Here is a 9631-nt window from a genome sequence, read left to right on the forward strand (position 1 = left end):
TGTCAACAAACCAATAATAATGGGGAAAGACTGGCTTTGAAAGCTGAAGTTAGACTGGAAGCATGTTTTTTCATGTGGTGTACCTTGGCCTGAAAATCAATGAAAAGAACTCCAGCCAGTGAAAGAGAAGATAGAGGCAATGGTCAAAGCCCCAAAGACAAAAAGATGTGTCTGAGCTTAGATCTTTTCTCGGCATGGTCCAATACTACTCACAATTTCTGCCTGAGCATGCAATGGTGTTAGCTCCACTACATAAGTTGTTGAAGAAAGATGTGAAATGGAAATGGTCTGAAACACAAGATGCTAATGATGCATGTAAGAGAAGCTCGATCAGTGACACACTACACATTCATTACCACACAAATGGTGAACTGAAGCTAGCTTCAAAATATGGAGTTGCAGCAGTAATCAGTCATGTTGTGGATCATGGCCGCTGCAAAGGCTCAATGGGGAAAGAACACTGTGTAAGGTCTTCCCACCAGAGTGAACTAAAGGGCTGGACCCATGGGAAACCCCTCTGGCTGTCGACACCAACATGGGTCTGCTGTAAAATGTACATGGCATGTAAAATGGAATGGAAGGGTTGTGAGGCAACTCACTCCTGTATCGAAGAAAACTGATTTCCTTTGCGCTTTTGGAATGTCAACTTGGTGCTGTTTTGGACTGTTTTGTAAAGCTTTTTTTAAACAGATTTTTATGAATGGAGTATACTTTTGGGAAAAAGTGTCTGGCAGAGGTGAAGGATGCAAGGGACCTGGCAAAGGCAGAGCAAAGCGGCACCGCACAGTGCTTCGTGATAATATCCAGGGCATCACCAAACCAGCAATCCTCCGCCTGGCTCGCCGTGGCAGGGTCAAGCGGATCTCGGGTTTGATCTATGAGGAGACTCGCGGGGTGTTGAAAGGTTTCCTGGAGAATGTGATCAGGGATGCGGTCACCTACACTGAGCACGCCAAGCGCAAGACGGTCACTGCCATGGATGTGGTGTACGCTCTGAAACGGCAGGGCCGCACTCTCTGCGGATTCGGCGGCTGAGAAACCAGCCCCTTTCCCACAAACACACAACAAAGGCTCTTCGAAGAGCCACCCACCGCCTCACAGAGACAGCAGTGACCTGGAAACGGGAGATGGGATAGGCTGTTCAGAACTGACTGGAATAAATCTGTGCTGTGTTCGGGTATAAAACTGGAATCCCCGAGTTTGACATTTCATTTGCAGCAAGGATGTGCAGTGGATTTGATTTTCTAAACGGGCTGTGTAAACAGTGCCCGAGGCTCCACACTTAGTTATTTCCCCAGTCGACACATGCCCTCAGTGAAAAGCCACATCACTCCTCCAGAATCACTCATTGTTTTCAAAGAATTTCAAAATGATTTCGCTGCAATGAGGGAATCCGGGAGTTTTGCAGCAGCCGTTAAATCGGTCACTGGAACCAGACCCACTTGTGATGTTATTTCCCCCGAGACGGTGTTTCCTGCACTGAAACTGACAGGGTTTGTGAAACTGACCAATTTCCAAAATATACTTTATTCATAAAAATCTGTAAAAATTACATTGCCAAACAGTTTCAAACAGCACCAAAAAATACAAACATTGCAAGGGAGATCAGTTTCCTTCAACACAATCATGAGTTGCTTCACAACCCTTCCATTTCACATTTGTCATGCCAATTACAGTTTAACATTTACAGCAAATGAACATTTTCCCGATACAGTTCGAGGGGTTTCCCATGGATCCAGCCCCTCAGTTCAGCCTGGTGGGGGGACCTTACACAGTGGTCTTTCCTCATTGAGCCTTTGCTGCGGCTACCCCAAGCTTTAGTGCATCCCTCAGCACGTAGTCCTGGTCCTTGGAATGTGCCAGTCTGCAACATTCGGTGGTGGACAACTCCTTGCGCTGGAAGACAGCAAGTTTCGGGCAGACCAAAGGGCGTCTTTCACCGAATTGATAGTCCTCCAACAGCAGTTGATGTCTGTCTCGGTGTGTGTCCCTGGGAACAGCCCGCAGAGCTGCTTGGGATAAACCTCGACATAAACCAATGCATCTCTTTCCACACCTGCTTTGCAAAGACATATTCCAGGAGGAGGTGTGCAACCGTCTCTTCCCCACCACAGCCACCGTGGGGGCATTGCGCGGAGGGGGCGAGTCTTCGGGCGTGCAGGAAGGATCTGACGGGGAAGGCTCTTCTCACCACCAGCCAAACTACATCTTGGTGCTTGTTTGAAAGTTCTGGTGATGAGGCATTCTGCCAAATGACTTTGGTGGTCTGCTCGGGGAACCATCCGACAGGATACCCCATCTCCTTTTCCCGTAGGGCCTTGAGAACATTCCGTGCAGACCACTGCCTGATGGATCAGTGGTCAAAGGTGTTTTCCCGCAGAAACTGCTCCACGAAGGATAGGTGGTACAGCACGGTCCAACTACATGGAGCGTTCCGCGGCAATGTGACCAGGCCCATCCTTCGCAACACTGGGAACATATAGAACCTCAGCACGGAGTGACACTTGCAGTTTGCATACTGGAGGTCTACACACAGCTTGATGCAGCCGCACACGAAGGTGGTCATCAGGATGAGGGCAACGTTGGGTACATTTTTCCCGCCCTTGACCAGAGATTTGAACATCGTGTCCCTCCGGACCCAGTCCATTGTTGATCCCCAGATGAAGCGGAAAATGGCTCGGGTGACCACCACACTTGAGTGCCTCTGCTGCCTGGGATTGTCACCCCCTCTCATGCTCGCATCCTTCCTAATAGACTCAGCAAAGGGTTCAACACAGCAAACAAACAAGACAGGGGAGAGAGGACAGCCCTGTCTGACTCCAGATTGGATCAGGAAACTTTCCGATTCCCACCCATTGATTGAGACTGCGCTACTGATGTTCGTGTAGAGCAGTTTGATCCAATTGCAGATTCCCTTCCCTAAACCCCATTTTGGAAAGAACGTCCATCATGTAGGTGTGCGATTTCCTGTCAAAAGCCTTCTCCTGGTCCAGGCTGATGAGGCAGGTGTCCACCCTCCTGTCCCGTACATAGGCGATCGTATCCCTGAGTAGCACGAGACTATCAGAGATCTTCCTGCCGGGTACAGTACAGGTCTGGTCAGGGTGAATCACCAACTCCAGAGCAGACTTTACTCGACTGGCTATGACTTTGGACAGAGTTTCAGCTCAGTCATTCAGGGACCTGGAATTCACACAGTTTGAGCCCATGCTTACCCGAACCCACTTCTGATTGGTCACCCTCTTCTTATTCACATGTCTTAACCAATCGCAGAGCCTTGAATTAGAAAATGCAGCCAAGCATTGGCTTAAATTGTCGACCTGACAGAATATTTTAAATCGAAAAAGCCTCCAATTTCAGTGCAGTAAAGAAGCGAATTCCTGGAAAATCTATGTCCAGTAGCTTGGGGTCCAGGCAACTGAAGGCAGGACCGCCAGTGGTGGAGCTTCTCAGCCTTTTGGCTAAGATCAAGTGTAGTATCTGTTCTTATCAGTACTTACTTGGCAGAGGAGAAACCATGATCAGTGGCTTTTGATCCTGGGTAGGCTTTGAGTAAAATGGCTATAACCAATCTTTGAGCTTCAGGCCAGGGAGTGCGGAACACCATTCGGGTGGTGGTGAAGGACAGGGAAGGAGATGCACTGGTCGATCGCACCTTCTTCATCAAGAAAATCCTCATCGATTGCTGTGGATTTCAAGCTAGGCACATCTTCTGCCTGCAGGATTTCCCCAGCAGTGGGTATATCGACATGACATTCAAGAATGTGGCGGGGTGCATCAAGTTCCTGAAGGCGTTCAAGGAGAAAGGGGACCGGGCGCCGCTGTCGATCCTCCCAGTGGAGTCGCTATTCACGCTTCCGTCACAACATGACCGGGTGGTGACAATTCACCTCTCCAACCCCCATGTTCCTGTGGTGGATGTACTCACCTTTCTCGCCAGGTACATCGAGGTGGCCAGCACTGATGTCAAAGACCCCTTTGGGATTTGGCCCAATAAGCGGCAAGTCAAGGTGACCTTGACGGTCGATGCCAATGGAGCCATCATCCACCCTCCCTCCAGCTTCGCTATCAGGGGAAGTCGAGGCTTCTTGGTCTACGCTGGGCAGCCCAAAGTTTGTAGCACCTGTGGCAAATCTGGTCACGTGGCAGCTAACTGCAGCACGGTTGTCTGCAAGAACTGCAAGAAGGAAGGCCATCAGACCAAGGACTGTAAGCAGAGTAAGTGTTGCAACCTGTGCGGTGCGGCAGGCCATCTCTACAAAACATGCCCCAAACGCTGCCTCAGTTATGCTCAGGCGGCAAGGTCCAAGGAAAGGCCGGGAGAAGGTTCGACGAAGGCGTCCGGTGTTGGAAAGGAGACAAGCAACCTTCTCTGCAGTGAGGAACTTCTACCTGAGAAGGAGAAGAAAGGGAAGGCAACTGAAACCAGCAACCCGGCACCTAACCTGCACCCGGAAACCCCTCCTCCACAGACAGAATCAATGGAGGAGGAGGCAGCAGATGGACAAACAGGTCAGTGGCAGTTTGTCCAAAGGAAAACCACAAAGAAAAGACCTCCAAAAGCGGAACAGGCCACCACCCAAACCAGTGGCAAGAGGAGGCTACCGTCTGAGACAGACTACAGCAGCTCCTCTTCACTGGATGAGGAAGTGCCGGAGCGACAGCACCTTCAAAAGAAGCGGCAGAACTCAAAAGGAGCTGGAAGATAAAACCCCCCAGCCCCCGGGCACTGGAAGCTGTGATGGGCCTGTCAAGCCCCAAACCCAAAGCGCCACACCTAGCGACATGGCCAACACATCCCAGCTCTGGGACACTGAGAGCAAAGAAACGTCTGGCGCACTTCAGCTCTGGGAAGCCGGCAGCAGTGATGTTTTCGAGGAGGAACAGAGGGGAACAGCAGAGAACAGCCCAATCCCTGCTGCCAACAAGACCCCCGCCCCCCCACCGATGTCACCTCAGTGGAAGAAACCCTGCATGAAAAACCAGGAGGGGTTTCTGAGCCCAACGAGTGTGAAACAGCTTGCGTACACTATGGGTATACAGGAACATCCTGAAGGACTGGGACTAGCAAGGACAAATGGTATGGGAAGCAACAACTAACTTTTAAAAAATGGGTATAAGGATTGCTTCAATTAATGTGCGCAGCATTAAATCCACTATGCGATGGATTACCTCGCCAAGGTCAAAGCCGACCCCCTGTTTCTGCAGGAGTGTGGAATACCACATCTCAGCACCGACAGGCAGTGGTCGCAATGGTGGTCCCACGGGCCATCGATCTGGTCAGGGGGTAATGATTGCCATTCCTCCGGCCTGGGTCTTCTGCTGCGGGGAGGTAACTTCACCATCTCCGAAGTTAAGGAGGTGGTGGGCAGTCGCCTCCTCATCGCAGATGTAATGTACAACAATGCTTCGCTCTGGTTGATCAGCATGTACGCCCCGTTTCAATGCAGCGAACGGTTGACCGTCTTTAGAATTAGAATTAGAATTAGAACTAGAACATTACAGCGCAGTACAGGCCCTTCGGCCCTCGATGTTGCGCCGACCATCTGACCTACACTATTCCATTTTCATCCATATGTCTATCCAATGACCACTTAAATGCCCTTAAAGTTGGCGAGTCTACTACTGTTGCAGACAGGGCGTTCCACGCCCCTACTACTCTCTGCGTAAAGAAACTACCTCTGACATCTGTCCTATATCTTTCACCCCTCAACTTAAAGCTATGTCCCCTCGTGTTTGCCATCATCATCCGAGGAAAAAGACTTTCAATATCCACCCTATCTAACCCTCTGATTATCTTGGATGTCTCTATTAAGTCACCTCTCCTCCTCCTTCTCTCTAACGAAAACAACCCCAAGTCCCTCAGCTTTTCCTCGTAAGACCTTCCTTCCATACCAGGCAACATCCTAGTAAATCTCCTCTGCACCCTTTCCAAAGCTTCCACATCCTTCCGATAATGCGGTGACCAGAACTGCACGCAATACTCAAGGTGCGGCCTCACCAGAATTTTGTACAGCTGCATCATGACCTCGTGGCTCCGAAACTCGATCCCCCTACTAATAAAAGCGAACACACCATATACCTTCTTAACAGCCCTATTAACCTGGATAGCAACCTTCAGGGATTTATGTACCTGGACACCAAGATCTCTCTGTACATCTACACTACCAAGAATCTTCCCATTAGCCCAGTACTCTGCATTGCTGTTACTTCTTCCAAAGTGAATCACCTCACACTTCTCCGCATTAAACTCCATTTGCCATCTCTCAGCCCAGCTCTGCAGCCTATCTATGTCCCTCTGTACCCTACAACACCCTTCGACACTATCCACAACTCCACCAACCTTCGTGTCATCCGCAAATTTACTAACCAACCCTTCTACACCCTCATCCAGGTCATTTATAAAAATGACAAACAGCAGTGGCCCCAAAACAGAACCTTGCGGTACACCACTAGTAACTCAACTCCAGGATGAACATTTGCCATCAACCATTGCTGCTGGCAACGTGCAGGCCAGTCATCCTAGGCGGTGACTTCAACTGCATCATCGATGCAGCTGGGCGATCTGGCAGAGACGACAGCAAACTGGACGCTATGTCCAGATTCCTAATAGAAACAGTAAAAGATGCAAAACTGCACGACGTGTTCAGCAAACCTGCAGACGGAGTGCAGCGTAGATAGACATGGTCAAGATTGGACGGGTCTGCCCATTCCAGGATTGACTTCCTGTTTGTGGCCCATGCCGTCACGGTCAGATCCATTGACGTCAAGCCGGTGTTCTTGTCGAACCACTGCCTCGTAATGGCCGACTGTCACTTACAGGACGACTAGCGGGTTGGCAGAGGGACGTGGAAGCTCAATGCTACACTGCTAAACCCAGAGAACGTTGAGGAACTTAAAAGGGATTACAAAGGTTGGAGAACCGTGAAACCCCTCCTGAGTCTCCAGTTCACAGGTGGGACGCGATCAAGGAGAACATCAAGAGGTTCTTTCTCCTCAAAAGGTGTTCAGAGAGCGAGAGAGAGACAGAGGGAAATGTCCTGACTCCAGAAAAGTATGCAAAATCTGCTCCGGCTACAGTCGATGGGGGTTGAGGTCAAGGAGGACCTCCAAGAGGTGAAGAGAAAGCAGGCCTCGCTCTTTGCCACGGAGACCTCCAATATCATCTTCCGGTCCAGAGTCCACCCGATTGAGCAGGATGAGATGTGCTTGCATTACTTCTTCCAAAAGGTACACAGAGAGAGCTCTGTTATCAGCAGCCAGAAGGAAGAAGATGGCTCGGTAACATCTTCGCAGTCCGACATACTAAGGATCAGCAAATCCTTTTATGCTGGGCTGTATGACGCGAAGCCCACAGACAGAAGAGCCTCCCAGTCCTTCCTGTCATCTATCACAGAGGTCTTAGATGACAGCAGGAGGGAGAGACTGGACAAGCCGCTAACTCGGGATGAGCTAACAAAGGCTGTCAAGTCCTTCGAGACGAATAAAACTCCCGGAAGCGATGGCTTACCGGTTGAGCTGTATTGTGTCCTGTGGGACTGGGTTTGCCTGGACCAGCTGGAAGTATACGAGAGTATGCTCCTGGCCGGCAGCATATCAGAATCCATGAGGAAAGGCATCATCACCCTCATTGACAAGCGGAACGGGGAGAGGGCAGAAATTGGAAATTGGCAGCCCATCTCACTGCTTAATGTTGACGACAAGATTCTGTCCAAAGTCATAGCCAGTCGAGTCAAGTCTGCTCTGGAGTTGGTGATCCACCCTGATCAGACCTGTACTGCACCTGGCAGGAAGATCTCCGATAGTCTCGCACTACTCAGGGATACAATCGCCTATGTACGGGACAGGAGGGTGGACACCTGCCTCATCAGCCTGGATCAGGAGAAGGTTTTTGACAGAATATCACACACATACATGATGGACGTGTTTCTAAAATGGCGTTTGCGGAGGGAATCTGCAATTGGATCAAACTGCCCTACACAAACATCAGTGGCGCAGTCTCAATCAATGGGTGGGAATCGGAAAGTTTCCCGATCCAATCTGGAGTCAGACAGGGCTATCCTCTCTCCCCTGTCTTGTTTGTTTGCTGTATTGAACCATTTGCTGAGTCTATTAGGAAGAATGTGAGCAGAAGAGGGGTGACAATTCCAGGCAGAGGAGGCACTCAGGTTAAAACCTCCCTCTACATGGATGACGTCGCGGTCTTCTGCTCGGACCCGCTGTCTGTGTGCAGACTGATGAGCATCTGCGACCAGTTGAAACTGACCTCGGGAGCCAAAGTTAACCACGGCAAGAGAGAGGCCATGTTCTTTGGGAACAGGGCTTACCGATCCTTTGTCCCCTTCACCGTCAGCTCAGACTACCTGAAGGTGCTGGGAATATGGTTCAGAAGGGCCGGGGTGTGCACCAAAATCTGGGAAGAGCGAGCAGCCAAGGTACAACACAAGCTGAGCATGTGGGAGAAGCGATCTCTCTCCAATGTGGGTAAGAACCTGGTCATCAGGTGCAAGGCGCTCACGTTGTTGCTGTTCATGGCGCAGGTCTGGCCCATACCCCACTCCGGCGCTGTGGCGGTCACCCGAGCCATTTTCCGCTTCATCTGGGGATCCAAAATGGACCGGGTCCGGAGGGACACGATGCTCAAACCTCTGGATAAGGGTGGGAAAAATGTACCCAACATCACCCTCATCCTGATGACTACCTTCGTGTGTGGCTGCATCAAGCTGTGTGTAGACGCAAACTCCAAGTGTCACCACGTGCTGAGGTTCTATCTGTCCCCGGTGTTGCGAAGCCTTGTCACATTGCCGCGGAATGCTCCATCCAGTTGGACTGTGTCATTCCACCTATCCTTCGTCGAGCGGTTTCTGCGGAAAAACACCTTTGACCATCGGTCCATCAGCCAGTGGTCTGCACAGAATGTCCTCAAGGCCCTACAGGAAAAGGAGATGGCGGATCCTCTTCCCCAAGCAGACCACCGAAGTCATTTGGCGGAATGCCTCATCACCAGAACCTTCAAACAAGCACCAAGATGAAGCTTGGCTGGTGGTGAGAAGAGCCCTCCCAGTCAGATCCTTCCTGCACACCCGAAGTCTCACCCCCTCTGCACAACACCCTCGAGGTGACTGTGGTGGGGAAGAGATGGTTGCCCACCTCCTTCTGGAATTTGTCTTTGCAAAGCAGGTGTGGAAAGAGATGCAGTGGTTTTTGTCGAACTTCATCTCAAGCAGCTCTGTAACACAGGAGTCTGTGCTCTACGGGCTGTTCCCAGGGACGCACACTGAGATAAACATCAACTGCTGCTGGAGGACTATCAATTCGGTGAAAGACACCCGTTGTTCTGCCCGAAACTTGCTGGTCTTCCAGCACAAAGAGTTGTCCACGACCGAATGTTGCAGACTGGCACATTCCAAGGTCCAGGACTATGTGCTGAGGGACGCACTAAAGCTTGGGGCAGCCGCAGCAAATGTTCAATGACAAAAGACCACTGTGTAAGGTCCCCCCACCAAGTTGAACGGATGGGCTGGGTCGATGGAAAACCCCTCGAAATGTATCAGGAAAATTTTCGTTTGCTGTAAAATGTATATGGCATGGAAAATGAAATGGAAGGGTTGTGAGGCAGCTCACTCCTGCA

General features: G+C 50.5%; 1 pseudogene; it reads left to right on the forward strand.

The window, feature by feature from the left end:
- Nucleotides 1-3441: 3441 nt before the first annotated feature.
- Nucleotides 3442-3576, forward strand: LOC137365034 (U2 spliceosomal RNA; annotated as a pseudogene).
- Nucleotides 3577-9631: the final 6055 nt, after the last annotated feature.

Source organism: Heterodontus francisci, unplaced genomic scaffold, assembly GCF_036365525.1.
Source record: "Heterodontus francisci isolate sHetFra1 unplaced genomic scaffold, sHetFra1.hap1 HAP1_SCAFFOLD_43, whole genome shotgun sequence".
NCBI lineage: Eukaryota > Metazoa > Chordata > Chondrichthyes > Heterodontiformes > Heterodontidae > Heterodontus > Heterodontus francisci.